Source organism: Pan paniscus, chromosome 2, assembly GCF_029289425.2.
Source record: "Pan paniscus chromosome 2, NHGRI_mPanPan1-v2.0_pri, whole genome shotgun sequence".
Taxonomy (NCBI): domain Eukaryota; kingdom Metazoa; phylum Chordata; class Mammalia; order Primates; family Hominidae; genus Pan; species Pan paniscus.
The window spans coordinates 56,134,219-56,147,259 of NC_085926.1; the positions used below are offsets into that span (position 1 = coordinate 56,134,219).

The 13,041-nt window shown below is 38.5% G+C and overlaps 1 protein-coding gene across 10 annotated transcripts in view; it reads right to left on the reverse strand.

The window, feature by feature from the left end:
• Positions 1 to 13,041, reverse strand: part of ERC2 (ELKS/RAB6-interacting/CAST family member 2) — a 976,550-nt gene that overhangs the window by 642,762 nt on the left and 320,747 nt on the right. The window lies entirely within an intron of this gene.

Genomic DNA, 13,041 nt, shown 5'->3' on the forward strand with positions numbered 1-13,041 from the left:
ACCAATGACAGACTCTATACACAAGGTAGAGCATTAGAAACAATGCATTAGAAAGTAGAGAAGAGAGAGCTCTTATAGGGTAACAAAAACAAAACAAAAAAATATGACAAAAAATTTTTCCACAACAGTAAGTATTAGGCTTCAATCGGTCTTTGAAATGAAAGTTTGACACATCGAAAACTGACTTCAAGTTTTCTCAGTGTCCCATCTGCCTGCCATTTTACTGCACAGAGTTAAGGAGCTCATATTAAATGTATAACTGAATGCTAATACAGAACAATCTATCAACTTTTTTAACCAATTCATTTTCTCAGAATCAAAAAGACTAAGAATTCCAAAAGTAAAGACAATGAATAGGCTATTCTATTTATAAGTAACTCATTTTTAAAAACCTTGCAACAAATGTGTCTGTCCTGATTTTGTGGCTATTGTCTACTTTATTTTCCTATAATCTATGCCCAGTGGTATATCTCCTATGGCAATATAGTAATTATCATTGTTATTATCATTAACATTGTCATCATGTTAAAAGGAGGAAAAGAAGGAGCAGTAAATTTATGCAACTCTATTATGTACCAAGAACTGAGTGCTCTAAGTTCTGTAGATACTTTTATTAATTCTCAGAAAAACTTCAAGAAGATGAAATAAAAAGATTTTGAAAATTCCAAGATTATTAGGAAATGGAACATTCTGTAGTATTTCATTTTCCTTTAAAAATAATACCTATTGTATTTTTTCAGTTATAAAAGCAATATGCTTTGAATTCATAGAAAATGGAGAAAACCTCTAATCCTACTGTCTAGAAATAACCACCATTAATGTTTTCATGTATATTCTGCCAGTATTTTTCTATTTAGATGCCATTTCTGGAAATATTGTATACTACCAGTTTAAATTCTGAAAAGTGTTATGGACTGAATGTTGAGTTCCCCAGAAATATATATATGTTGAAGCTCTAATCCTCAATGTGATGGTATTTGGAGATGGGGCCTTTGGTGGGTAATTAGGATTAGATAAGGCTAGGAGAGTAGGGCCCTCAGAATGGGATTAGAGCCCTTATAAGAAGAGACACCAGGAAGCTGCTCACTCTCGCTCTCTCTACCAAGAAAGGACATAGGGAGAAGGCAGCTATCTATAAGCCAGGAAGAGAGCCCTCACCAGAACCTTATCATGCTGGCACCCTAATCTCGGCCTTCTAGCCTCCAGAACTGTGAGAAAAACAAATCTCCATTATTGAAGTCACCCAGTCTATAGTACTTTGCTAAGTCAGACAAGCTCACAAACATGGGGAATGATATTTAGTAACTTACTTGAGTCCTGAGCTATGAGAACTCCATAGATAAAAAGAAAGGCGGCCGGGCATGGTGGCTCACACCTGTAATCCCAGCACTTTGGGAGGCTGAGGTGAGTGGATCACCTGAGGTACGGAGTTCGAGACCAGCCTGACCAACCAACATGGAGAAACCCCGTCTCTACTAAAAATACAAAATTAGCCGGGGGTGGTTGCGCATGGCTATAATCTCAACCACTCAGGAGGCTGAGGCAGAAGAATTGCTTGAACCCAGGAGGCAGAGTTGGAGGTGAGCTGAGATCATGCCACTGCACTCCAGCCTGGGCAACAAGAGTGAAACTCCATCTCAAAAAAAAAAAAATAGAAAGGCAATAATGTCTCAAAAAAAAAAGGCAATAATGGAAGTGCCATGGAAAAAGAACTTTTAGAACTTCATAAGAGACTTTCCAAATAAATAAGAGTCATTTCAAATCAACATGTTTCAGGCTATAAAATCAAGAAAGACTCATTAAACAAAAATTGAAAAGGTACATAGATAATTATGATTATTCATAATCCCGCCACTCATATATACCCACTATTAACATTTGTATTCATTCCTATGAAAGCCTTAAGATTATATTTTCACCTTAAAACATATAAAAAGTTATTTCAATTGAAACTCTAATCAGTATGATATAGATTTTTTCTCTCTATTGAGATACAAATTGGCTGTTGATGAGATTTACAAATACCCAAGTGCAATATTTAAGCATTTACAAATAGATTAGTACAATCTTTATAAAAACTGAACTATAAAGTAAGTGTGAAGGTAAGGGCTAATATCCCAGCTCTTCCTATATAAAATTTCCTAGGATTTTCAACTCAAATCTAAGTGACACATAAAATGTGTATGTATGTATACATATATATACCTATATAAATATATGTGTAGGTAAGTATGTGTGTGTGGCACAATACACTTTGACATCTTCACGTCTTAGACCTTAATTTTTTCATAACACTTGGTAGAATTCCAACGACCAATCATGGAGGCAAGAGGAGACGACTCTGCTTCCTCACAAGCCTCAGTTTTCCTCTCAGTAAACTCCTGAGGCTTTAGTGAGCAAGGACTACAACTGACAACTTCTAAATGGCTTAGACAGAACTTTTCACTGGACTCAAGAATTACATACTGCTAAAGAAAGATCAGAACTGGGTTGAGACAGAAAGTTTCTTAACACAGCAAACCTTTTTGACATCTTAAGTTAAAATTTCACCAAATGGTGAAACATTTTGAAAATGTTTTTACTTTTATTAGTTTTCTCAAATTAAGCAACACCCTTCTTTCTTCTCACAAACTTTTTTCTTCTCTAGCTCTGTTGCCAAAGCTGGAGTGCAGTGGTGTGATCTCGGCTCACTGCAACCTCCGCCTCCCAGGTTCAAGCAATTTTCATGCCTCAGCCTCCCGAGTAGCTGGGATTACCAGCCTGCGCCACCACGTACAACTAATTTTTGTATTTTTAGTAGTGACGGGGTTTCACCATGTTGGCCAGGCTACTCTCAAACTCCTGACCTCAAGTGATCCACCCACCTCAGCCTCCCAAAGTGTTGGGATTAAAAGTGTGAACCATTGTGCCCAGCCTATATTTCTGTTCTTATATAAAAAGTCAATTTCAAGGGCAAAAGAGCTCATATCTCACATCATGAGCACAGGGAAAAGTAGGTAGGAGAATATCATTAGGATTCAAAGGAAAACTGACACAAAAAATACAGATATATCAGATGGTTTTGGGTTGTGCCCAAGAAGATATTCAAAACGCCAAACCAGAGAAGGACAGAGGGAATATAAGCATGAAAATAAAAAGCAAGTAAAATGGCTGGCATGTCTACCGCTTTTCAACTGCATCAGTACAAAGAATTTAGAGGGAAGGAATTTTATCATTTTCTTTTTAAAAAATCGCTAACACTAAGATACATGACTAAAACCTAATCTATGTAAGGAGTACTATGGAAGTCCATATCAAGTCCTGATATGGCTGAATGTGACATACGGATGTTGAGATGCTAAATGCACATGGCTCAGAAACTCGATGCGCTAATCTGGAATAGAGAAAAAAAATACATATATGAAGACATATGTTGTAACTTCCAGAAAAGTGGAGTTTCAGAAAGTAAAGCAACATTTTACGCCCTAATCGCCAAAGAGCTTTCTTCATCTGAACATTTTTACAACTTATTTATGACTGATATTTTATTTTATTATTTTTTTTCTTTTTTTTTATTATACTTTAAGTTTTAGGGTACATGTGCACATTGTGCAGGTTAGTTACATATGTATACATGTGCCATGCTGGTGCGCTGCACCCACTAACTCGTCATCTAGCATTAGGTATATCTCCCAATGCTATCCCTCCCCCCTCCCCCCTCCCCACCACAGTCCCCAGAGTGTGATATTCCCCTTCCTGTGTCCATGTGATCTCATTGTTCAATTCCCACCTATGAGTGAGAATATGCAGTGTTTGGTTTTTTGTTCTTGCGATAGTTTACTGAGAATGATGGTTTCCAATTTCATCCATGTCCCCATAAAGGATATGAACTCATCATTTTTTTTTTTTTTTTTTTTTTAGGAGGTGAAGTTTTTTTTTTCTTTTTTTTTTTTTATTATACTTTAAGTTTTAGGGTACATGTGCACATTGTGCAGGTTAGTTACATATGTATACATGTGCCATGCTGGTGCGCTGCACCCACTAACTCGTCATCTAGCATTAGGTATATCTCCCAATGCTATCCCTCCCCCCTCCCCCCTCCCCACCACAGTCCCCAGAGTATGATATTCCCCTTCCTGTGTCCATGTGATCTCATTGTTCAATTCCCACCTATGAGTGAGAATATGCGGTGTTTGGTTTTTTGTTCTTGCGATAGTTTACTGAGAATGATGGTTTCCAATTTCATCCATGTCCCTACAAAGGATATGAACTCATCATTTTTTATGGCTGCATAGTATTCCATGGTGTATATGTGCCACATTTTCTTAATCCAGTCTATCATTGTTGGACATTTGGGTTGGTTCCAAGTCTTTGCTATTGTGAATAATGCCGCAATAAACATACGTGTGCATGTGCCTTTATAGCAGCATGATTTATAGTCATTTGGGTATATACCCAGTAATGGGATGGCTGGGTCAAATGGTATTTCTATGAACTCATCATTTTTTATGGCTGCATAGTATTCCATGGTGTATATGTGCCACATTTTCTTAATCCAGTCTATCATTGTTGGACATTTGGGTTGGTTCCAAGTCTTTGCTATTGTGAATAATGCCGCAATAAACATACGTGTGCATGTGCCTTTATAGCAGCATGATTTATAGTCATTTGGGTATATACCCAGTAATGGGATGGCTGGGTCAAATGGTATTTCTATGAACTCATCATTTTTTATGGCTGCATAGTATTCCATGGTGTATATGTGCCACATTTTCTTAATCCAGTCTATCATTGTTGGACATTTGGGTTGGTTCCAAGTCTTTGCTATTGTGAATAATGCCGCAATAAACATACGTGTGCATGTGTCTTTATAGCAGCATGATTTATAGTCATTTGGGTATATACCCAGTAATGGGATGGCTGGGTCAAATGGTATTTCTAGTTCTAGATCCCTGAGGAATCGCCACACTGACTTCCACAATGGTTGAACTAGTTTACAGTCCCACCAACAGTGTAAAAGTGTTCCTATTTCTCCACATCCTCTCCAGCACCTGTTGTTTCCTGACTTTTTAATGATTGCCATTCTAACTGGTGTGAGATGATATCTCATAGTGGTTTTGATTTGCATTTCTCTGATGGCCAGTGATGATGAGCATTTTTTCATGTGTTTTTTGGCTGCATAAATGTCTTCTTTTGAGAAGTGTCTGTTCATGTCCTTCGCCCACTTTTTGATGGGGTTGTTTGTTTTTTTCTTGTAAATTTGTTTGAGTTCACTGTAGATTCTGGATATTAGCCCTTTGTCAGATGAGTAGGTTGCGAAAATTTTCTCCCATTTTGTAGGTTGCCTATTCACTCTGATGGTAGTTTCTTTTGCTGTGCAGAAGCTCTTTAGTTTAATTAGATCCCATTTGTCAATTGTCAATTTTGGCTTTTGTTGCCATTGCTTTTGGTGTTTTGGACATGAAGTCCTTGCCCACGCCTATGTCCTGAATGGTAATGCCTAGGTTTTCTTCTAGGGTTTTTATGGTTTTAGGTCTAACGTTTAAATCTTTAATCCATCTTGAATTGATTTTTGTATAAGGTGTAAGGAAGGGATCCAGTTTCAGCTTTCTACATATGGCTAGCCAGTTTTCCCAGCACCATTTATTAAATAGGGAATCCTTTCCCCATTGCTTGTTTTTCTCAGGTTTGTCAAAGATCAGATAGTTGTAGGTAAGCGGCGTTATTTCTGAGGGCTCTGTTCTGTTCCATTGATCTATATTTCTGTTTTGGTACCAGTACCATGCTGTTTTGGTTACTGTAGCCTTGTAGTATAGTTTGAAGTCAGGTAGTGTGATGCCTCCAGCTTTGTTCTTTTGGCTTAGGATTGACTTGGCGATGCGGGCTCTCTTTTGGTTCCATATGAACTTTAAAGTACTTTTTTCCAATTCTGTGAAGAAAGTCATTGGTAGCTTGATGGGGATGGCATTGAATCTGTAAATTACCTTGGGCAGTATGGCCATTTTCACGATATTGATTCTTCCTACCCATGAGCATGGAATGTTCTTCCATTTGTTTGTATCCTCTTTTATTTCCTTGAGCAGTGGTTTGTAGTTCTCCTTGAAGAGGTGCTTCACATCCCTTGTAAGTTGGATTCCTAGGTATTTTATTCTCTTTGAAGCAATTGTGAATGGGAGTTCACTCATGATTTGGCTCTCTGTTTGTATGACTGATATTTTAAAACAATATATGTAGTGATTTTCAAACACATATCTTGATTATATTTCACAAATAAACAAGCTCTGGAAGCAGATAATTGTGGGCCTTCCTTAGAGACGGGGAAAGTGAAATATAATGTAGAGTAGCTTTTCCCAAAGTTCACAGAACCCAAATGCTCCATGAAAAGGGGGTTGCAGGGTCAAGTATGTTTGAGAAATGCTTGTTAGGAATTTTCAATGCGCATTAACATAAATGGCTCTGGAAAGTCCTGAAGCAAAATATGTTATTTAATTTTATTTATCACAGTATTACTGCCTCTAGAAGTCAATTCCTGAAAAAAAACTTAGGCCTGTAATGATCACATTAAGCTCTGGGTAATATTACTAAATTGAAGAGTCAAAACAACAATTTGGATTCTTCAAGGGAAAACTTGCCACAATCATCCCCAATTTAAAATGAAGGGGGGGAGGGCGCTAAATATCTAGATCAGCCTGCCAGCTTCTGTCACTCAAAAGTGGTTTACTGAGCTCCTGTTCTAAGCCCAGCACTTAAGACGACATCAGTGAAAGAACAGACATGGACCCCCATACTCCTGGAACTTAGCACCTCACGTCTCAGGCAATAGTTTTCAAACAGTCTCGAGATAGGGCAACCATGAAATTGTTTTGTCTTTATATTATATTTTGGTTATGGATTGTAAAGATGTAGAAAAAAATTTTTGGGGAAAAAATAAACATCTAAACAATGCTTGCTTCAGTTAGGAAAAAAGATCTCAATTGAGTGTCTCTTTTCAATCATTTCTTTCTACACATTCATAAAATAATACTTATAAAAATTTGATGCATAAATTGCAGATCATAGCTTCTAATTAAAGATTCATACCCAAGACTATTTTACATCTACCATCTCAAAAAATGCAAAATAGGTATTTGATGGGCAACTAATAAATAAAACACTGGAATTGAACCCCAGAAGCCATTTACCCACTAGGCCCACCGTGCTAATGTCTAAGCCAGCCTTAAATACTAGCACTAGCCCATGACGGCTATAGTTATAGAAATGAGGATGAAAGTGGGATGGGAAGATTGAAATAAGTTTATTTCTTCCTTTTCTCTCTCTTTTTTAAAATCTATCTCTAGATTTCTCTAGAACATGTATGCTATAGATTAATAGTAAACTTAGACAAGGAGTTCTCTCATTCATTCATTAATTCAACAAATACATAGGGCACCTATTGGGAACCAGTCACTTTGCCAGGTGAGTAAGATACCAGGTAGATCTCAAGAAGATTCATGGGCATCCTTCCCTCTCTAACATGAAGGACAGCCTGGATCCATGCTACTCAAAGTGTGGTCACAGATCAGTGGCACTGACATCACCTGGGAGCTTTTTCCACATGCAAAATCTCAGGCCCCAACTCAGAACTATTGAATCCAAATCCATATTTTCACAAGATCCTCGGGTGATTTGGGTGTTCTAAATGACTGTACATGTCCAGAAGACACAAGGGACAAGACTGACCAATGCAGAAGACACTAGGGTAACTCTATTTTCCAAATACATTTAGAAAAACATGAATCTAGTTTCAAGAGCCATCCAACTTAACATTAAGTGTACAGCAACCCTGGGAGTAAATTTTCTGGAGTATCTTTGCTAGTCAGGATGCCATTAGTACTCTTTTTGTGTTTTCAAACAGTATGTTCCCCTTAAACAGCAAGAAACAGATTTCAATCCCTCTCCAGGAACTGTGAATACTGAAATGGTGAGTGGGTGGAACATCAAAAAGAAGCAATATCATTTAGTCACAAAAAGTAACAATTATATTATTGCTGAGTGCCACAATGTGCTTTCCTTTTAAATACCGTGAGAATTACTGGTTTCATTTTAATATCAGGCCAAGAAAGAAGACATAAGCAGTTTTTACAGAGCATTGAATTCACTGTGATCACATATTGGTCTACGGACATTGATCAACAAACTTAGGGCCAATATGGTTTTTAAAAGATGTGATCTAATGTTCAGGAAACGTCCCTACATAATTATATTACACTTTATTTAGAATAAAATTTGAAACTGTTATTACTGGATACCACAGAGGCTCTTAACGGCTTAACTTTAAAAAATCATCTAGTCATAGCTGCAAACACAACTGAGCAGCCCTGGATCTTAGGCTATCTGAGTAAGGCCCTGCCTTGGGAAGGATTTACTGTGTGGGATGACCGTGGTTATATGAGCCCAAGTTAGACACTCCAGAAAGAAGTTGACTTAGGCCTAAGACATATTAGTAAAAAGAACGAATACCAAAAAAATCAAAAACTCGTCTTCTTGGGCCTTGTCAAACTATAAAAGGTGATGACTTAGATTAGAAAATGACATGAGAATTAGATGGTATCTAATTCTTTATGGCAAAATGTACAAGCACAGAAAAGGTTGGACTAGATCAAATGAAAAGCAACTAGGGTGCTTTGATGTTTCTTTTCCTGGTCTTATTTGCCGCTTCTGACTCATTCTTCATGAAACCCATGCCCTTGGAACACATCCTTCCTGTCATCCTGTCTCTGTGCATATTACTAAGGACTCATGAGCAGATGTGTCTCTAGTGGTTCTTGCTTGACACTGTGTGACCTTTGAAGTTATGATCTCCATATATTAATTTGTTCTTGTTGTTAATGGACTCAGCTCTAAGAAAAAGAGCTAAATCTAAAGCAATCCAGACAGACCGCCCATGAAGGTAAAACATCTGACCTTTACGGAGTCACAAACCTGGATGCAAATCCTAGTTCAGGCTTTTACAATAAGACCATGCTCCTGAGTGTGTTAAGAAAATTACAAGTGAGGTATAATGCATACAAAGTGCCTATCACAGAACCTACCCCAAGAGAGTGAAAAGTTGTCATTATTATCATAAGCCAAAAACAATGTAGTAAGTCCCTACTAATTCCCCAGTTGTTACTTACACAATTAGAAGACAGCTTCCATTTTTATTTCATCCTGTTAAACTTTCTGAGCATGTTCCTAACCTTGCTAATCCTATAACCTAAGGTTACTACAAGAATTAAATGAGTGGTTACATGGAAGTTTCCAGAATAACAGCTAAAACACAGTAGTGCTCAATAAACGTTAGCGTCCCTCCTGTTTCCAGCTATCGCACATATCTATCACTTTTTTGGTCTGCCCAGCTTCCTTTCCTTTTGGGAACTGCATCTTCGCAACATCCCCATGGTTTTAATAGAGTTTTAAATTGTGTGGCCCTGCCCAGAGACAGGTACCATGGGTCTTCTGAACACAATGATTGATTCAGGGGTAAACTTTTAACTCTAGGAAGGCCAATCAGAGTTCTTTTAGGGGACTAACATTAATCTAGAGGAGAAAAGATCTCTCTCTTATTTTCTGAGTAAGGAAAATGAAAAAAAAAGAAAATAACCCCATGACTGGATGTGGCCTTCTTTGATATCACATATTGAGAACCTATCTGAATGATTGGGTCCTTATAACATCATTTGAACAGCTATATATAGCTACATTTGAACCATCCACTCTCCAGAACACCAAATATGAGAGTAAGTTTTCTGTTACTTATAACAGAAAAAATATAATGCACAAATGATAGCATGAAAGGTAATGCCAAAATATGTAATATTCTATAAGTCTATATATAGAGAAGTCAGGAATGGGTAAGATTGCCATAGCAGAGTCAAGAAATCTCCAGAAAGCACAGGAGCCTAACGTGGGGTTTGGAGATGAATAAAAATAATATTATCACAGAGAAGATGAAATTCTTTCCAGTTAGAAGTAATAATACATACAAAATCAAGAGCACTCAGCATGGTGCCCAGGATATAATATTTAATAAATGTAAGTTTAAAGAAAAAGAGAATGAATACAGAGCATGTATGTATCAAGGAAGAGTAGAATACAGAATTGTTCAAATAATATAGATCATGTTTAGCTGCTGAGGAGTTGGAAATGAAAGGAAGGTGCTGCAGAATGATAATCAGTCTTCAGAATCAAGCTAGGAATTCGTACTAGGCTCTGAAAGGGAGTCATATAATGGTAAATAAGAAGGCAACAAGATAGTCTTTGGGCAGTTAGTAATAAAACCAGACGCCGAAATGGAATTTGAAAACTGTGGAGACGACAAAACCATCACTTAGTGGTGAAAGAATTCTCAGACATAGTTGAGAATCAAGGATAGAGAAAAGGGTAGAAGAATCACCAAAAGAAAGAGGGGCAAAAATCATGGAAATTATGGAAAAGTCCTAGAAAATGAGTGAATAGTTTTAAGAAGGAAGAGGAGTCAAAGGTTTGAAGAGCCTAAAGACTAAGAAAAAAGTTAAGATGGCATTGGTGACATGAGGGTAGTTTCATCGGAGTTCTGTTGCCATAATTGGAAACTGAACCCCAGTGTTTTAAATCCCATGGAGCCAAGAGTGATTCCCGAGTCACTCAACAACCAGTATGGAACAGACTCAGATCCCCACAAGACGGACACCTCCTGAAGCACTGGAACCAGGTCTGGGAAGTCCCTGCAGGGCCAAGGATTAACTCTTTAGTCGCTGAATTTGGGGACCCCTAGGTAAGGGCTGGAGTTGGGTGCAGGGTACTCTGAGGGTTTGGGGTAGCTGTAGAAGTGTTGCAATATTTTAGCAACCAATGTAGCTGTACCTGTGCCTCTCATCTGAGTATTGGCCCTGCAAAGAAAACTGCTTCAGTTAATGTCAAGAGCTTTCTACATCCCTAGTGCATGGAAGGGAGCACTGGCTGATTAAAAATCATTTCCATGTGCCTGTGACACACACTAAAGCAAAGGTTCCCCAATGCCAACCTGAACACTAACTGCATCAAAATCATCTAGAGAGTGAGCAAAAAACTACTGATGACTTAGTTTCACCCAAGGACATTCTCTTTTGGAGGATTGGGGAACACAAAAATCCATATTTATTTGTAAGCTCCTCAGCTTGGGGGTAAGAAAACAAACAACAACAACAACAAAAAAAAAAACAATAGCTGCTATGTATTGATTACCTACACAAGCACTGTGCTAGGAAATTCTCATTTAATATTCCCCATAATCCTATGAATTAAGGATTTATTTTACCCATTTAACAGGTCAGAAGACTTACAGATGGTAAATAACTTGCCCAAGATTTCCCCCTGGGTAAACTGGAATCGTTCCCTCAATAGATAGGCCTGCCTTGAATAGAAGACAGGAGGCCACATATTGGGACCTTGCTGTCCACAGGCCAACCTCAGAAGGGACTGGCTTCAGAGAATGTATGCTATTCTTGTTCTTTCTTCCACAGTAATTTTAGCCTCTACAGATCACCGAGCAAGGTCAAAAGAAAAGAGTAAAGAGGCTGGGGAGAGAGGAAAGGGAGGAAAAAATTTTCAGAAACTGCTTCCAGATGAGTGGGCAGTCCCTCCATGTGTGCGGGGCCATCCCCTCAACAATGGGTTGCATGTCATCTTTCATGTACATCTAAATGGAAAGAGGGTTTGAATTCCAGCTGCCCATCCTGAGAATGCCAGCAATTCAGGGAATACTACTTTGCAACACAGTGAATGCATTTTAGGGAGCCTAAAAAGATGGACATCTGACCACTCCATTTCTCTTCCAGTGTTCTTTAGGAAAAGATTGAGTGAGGAAGCTCTCTCTCCTTGTTAGCCTTCTAGCAAGCTGAACTTGCTCTTCCCGTTCCTTTTAACCCACTTCCTGGTTGGGTTTGGTGTCTCCTCTTAGAATCTCCGAAACATACCACAGATCATTCTACATTCAACCAGTTTGTCTCATGGAAAAAAAAAAAAAAAAAGCAACAGGCAGCAGTGGAATTCAGGCCACCCCAAGTCACCAATGTGGCCTGATGGATGTGGAAAATGGACCATGCCTCAGGGATGAGGCATGTGATGGTTGGTATGCTGTCATTACTGAAACCTGAAAGGGGAAGTTCACATGAGGCCTGTGGTTGACTTCTCAACCCTGCTGGCAGGGGCACACGCCAGTAAGGAAATTGCAATCCCTAAGTAAACGGTAGGCTGGGAACCTGAGCACCAGCAAGGGAGAGGGCAGGGACTGCTGGCCTGGGCAGGGCTGGCCAAGATGGAGCAAACAAAGCTAAGATTTAAACTTTGCAAGAATGTCATGTCAATTCAGACTCCCCAGGAGGGCCCCCTGAGAGTCCAAATTGCCAGTCATCAAGCCTCAGACTTGGCAGAATTTTTAAAGTAGGACAGTTAGTCCAATCCCTTCATTTGTCAGATAAGAAGAGTGAGAGCCAGTGGGGACAAGTGACTTGCCAAATGCCCAATAGCCAGAAAGCTAAGTTCCTAGGTCATTTATTATCCCATAGACCTCCTGAGACTTGCTATTTTTTCTCCACTGTTTTCTCCTTTCAAAGACACTTTTAAAGTCTTTTCAACATGCAAACTATGTGTGTATTCAGAGCTAAGACTCTCTCTGCCTAAAATAGGCTTATTTAGTTCCTTCTCTCTGGTGGTCCTTGCTCAAAGGCACAACCTCTTTTTTACAGATAAAACTCAATTTTCAAACTCAAAGGGAAGAGATGGAGAGGCAAAGGATTCCTTGATCCTCTATTATGTGCCAGGATTTTCCCATGCCTTAACTCATTTTAATCCCCACCACAACCCGTACAGGCTAGTATCATGGACCCATTTCCCAGATGGGAAAGCTGAAGCATAGAGAAGCAGTAAGCAGCAAGCAAAATTCTCAATTTCCATGAATAACCTAACCTTCTCCTCTTTGGAACCTTCTCAGTTCAGAAAAAAAAAAAAAAAACCAAGAATTTAAAAAATAGTGCATTTTCAAGATTTCTGATTATGGCTTTTCTTTTAACAAACTTGTTTTTT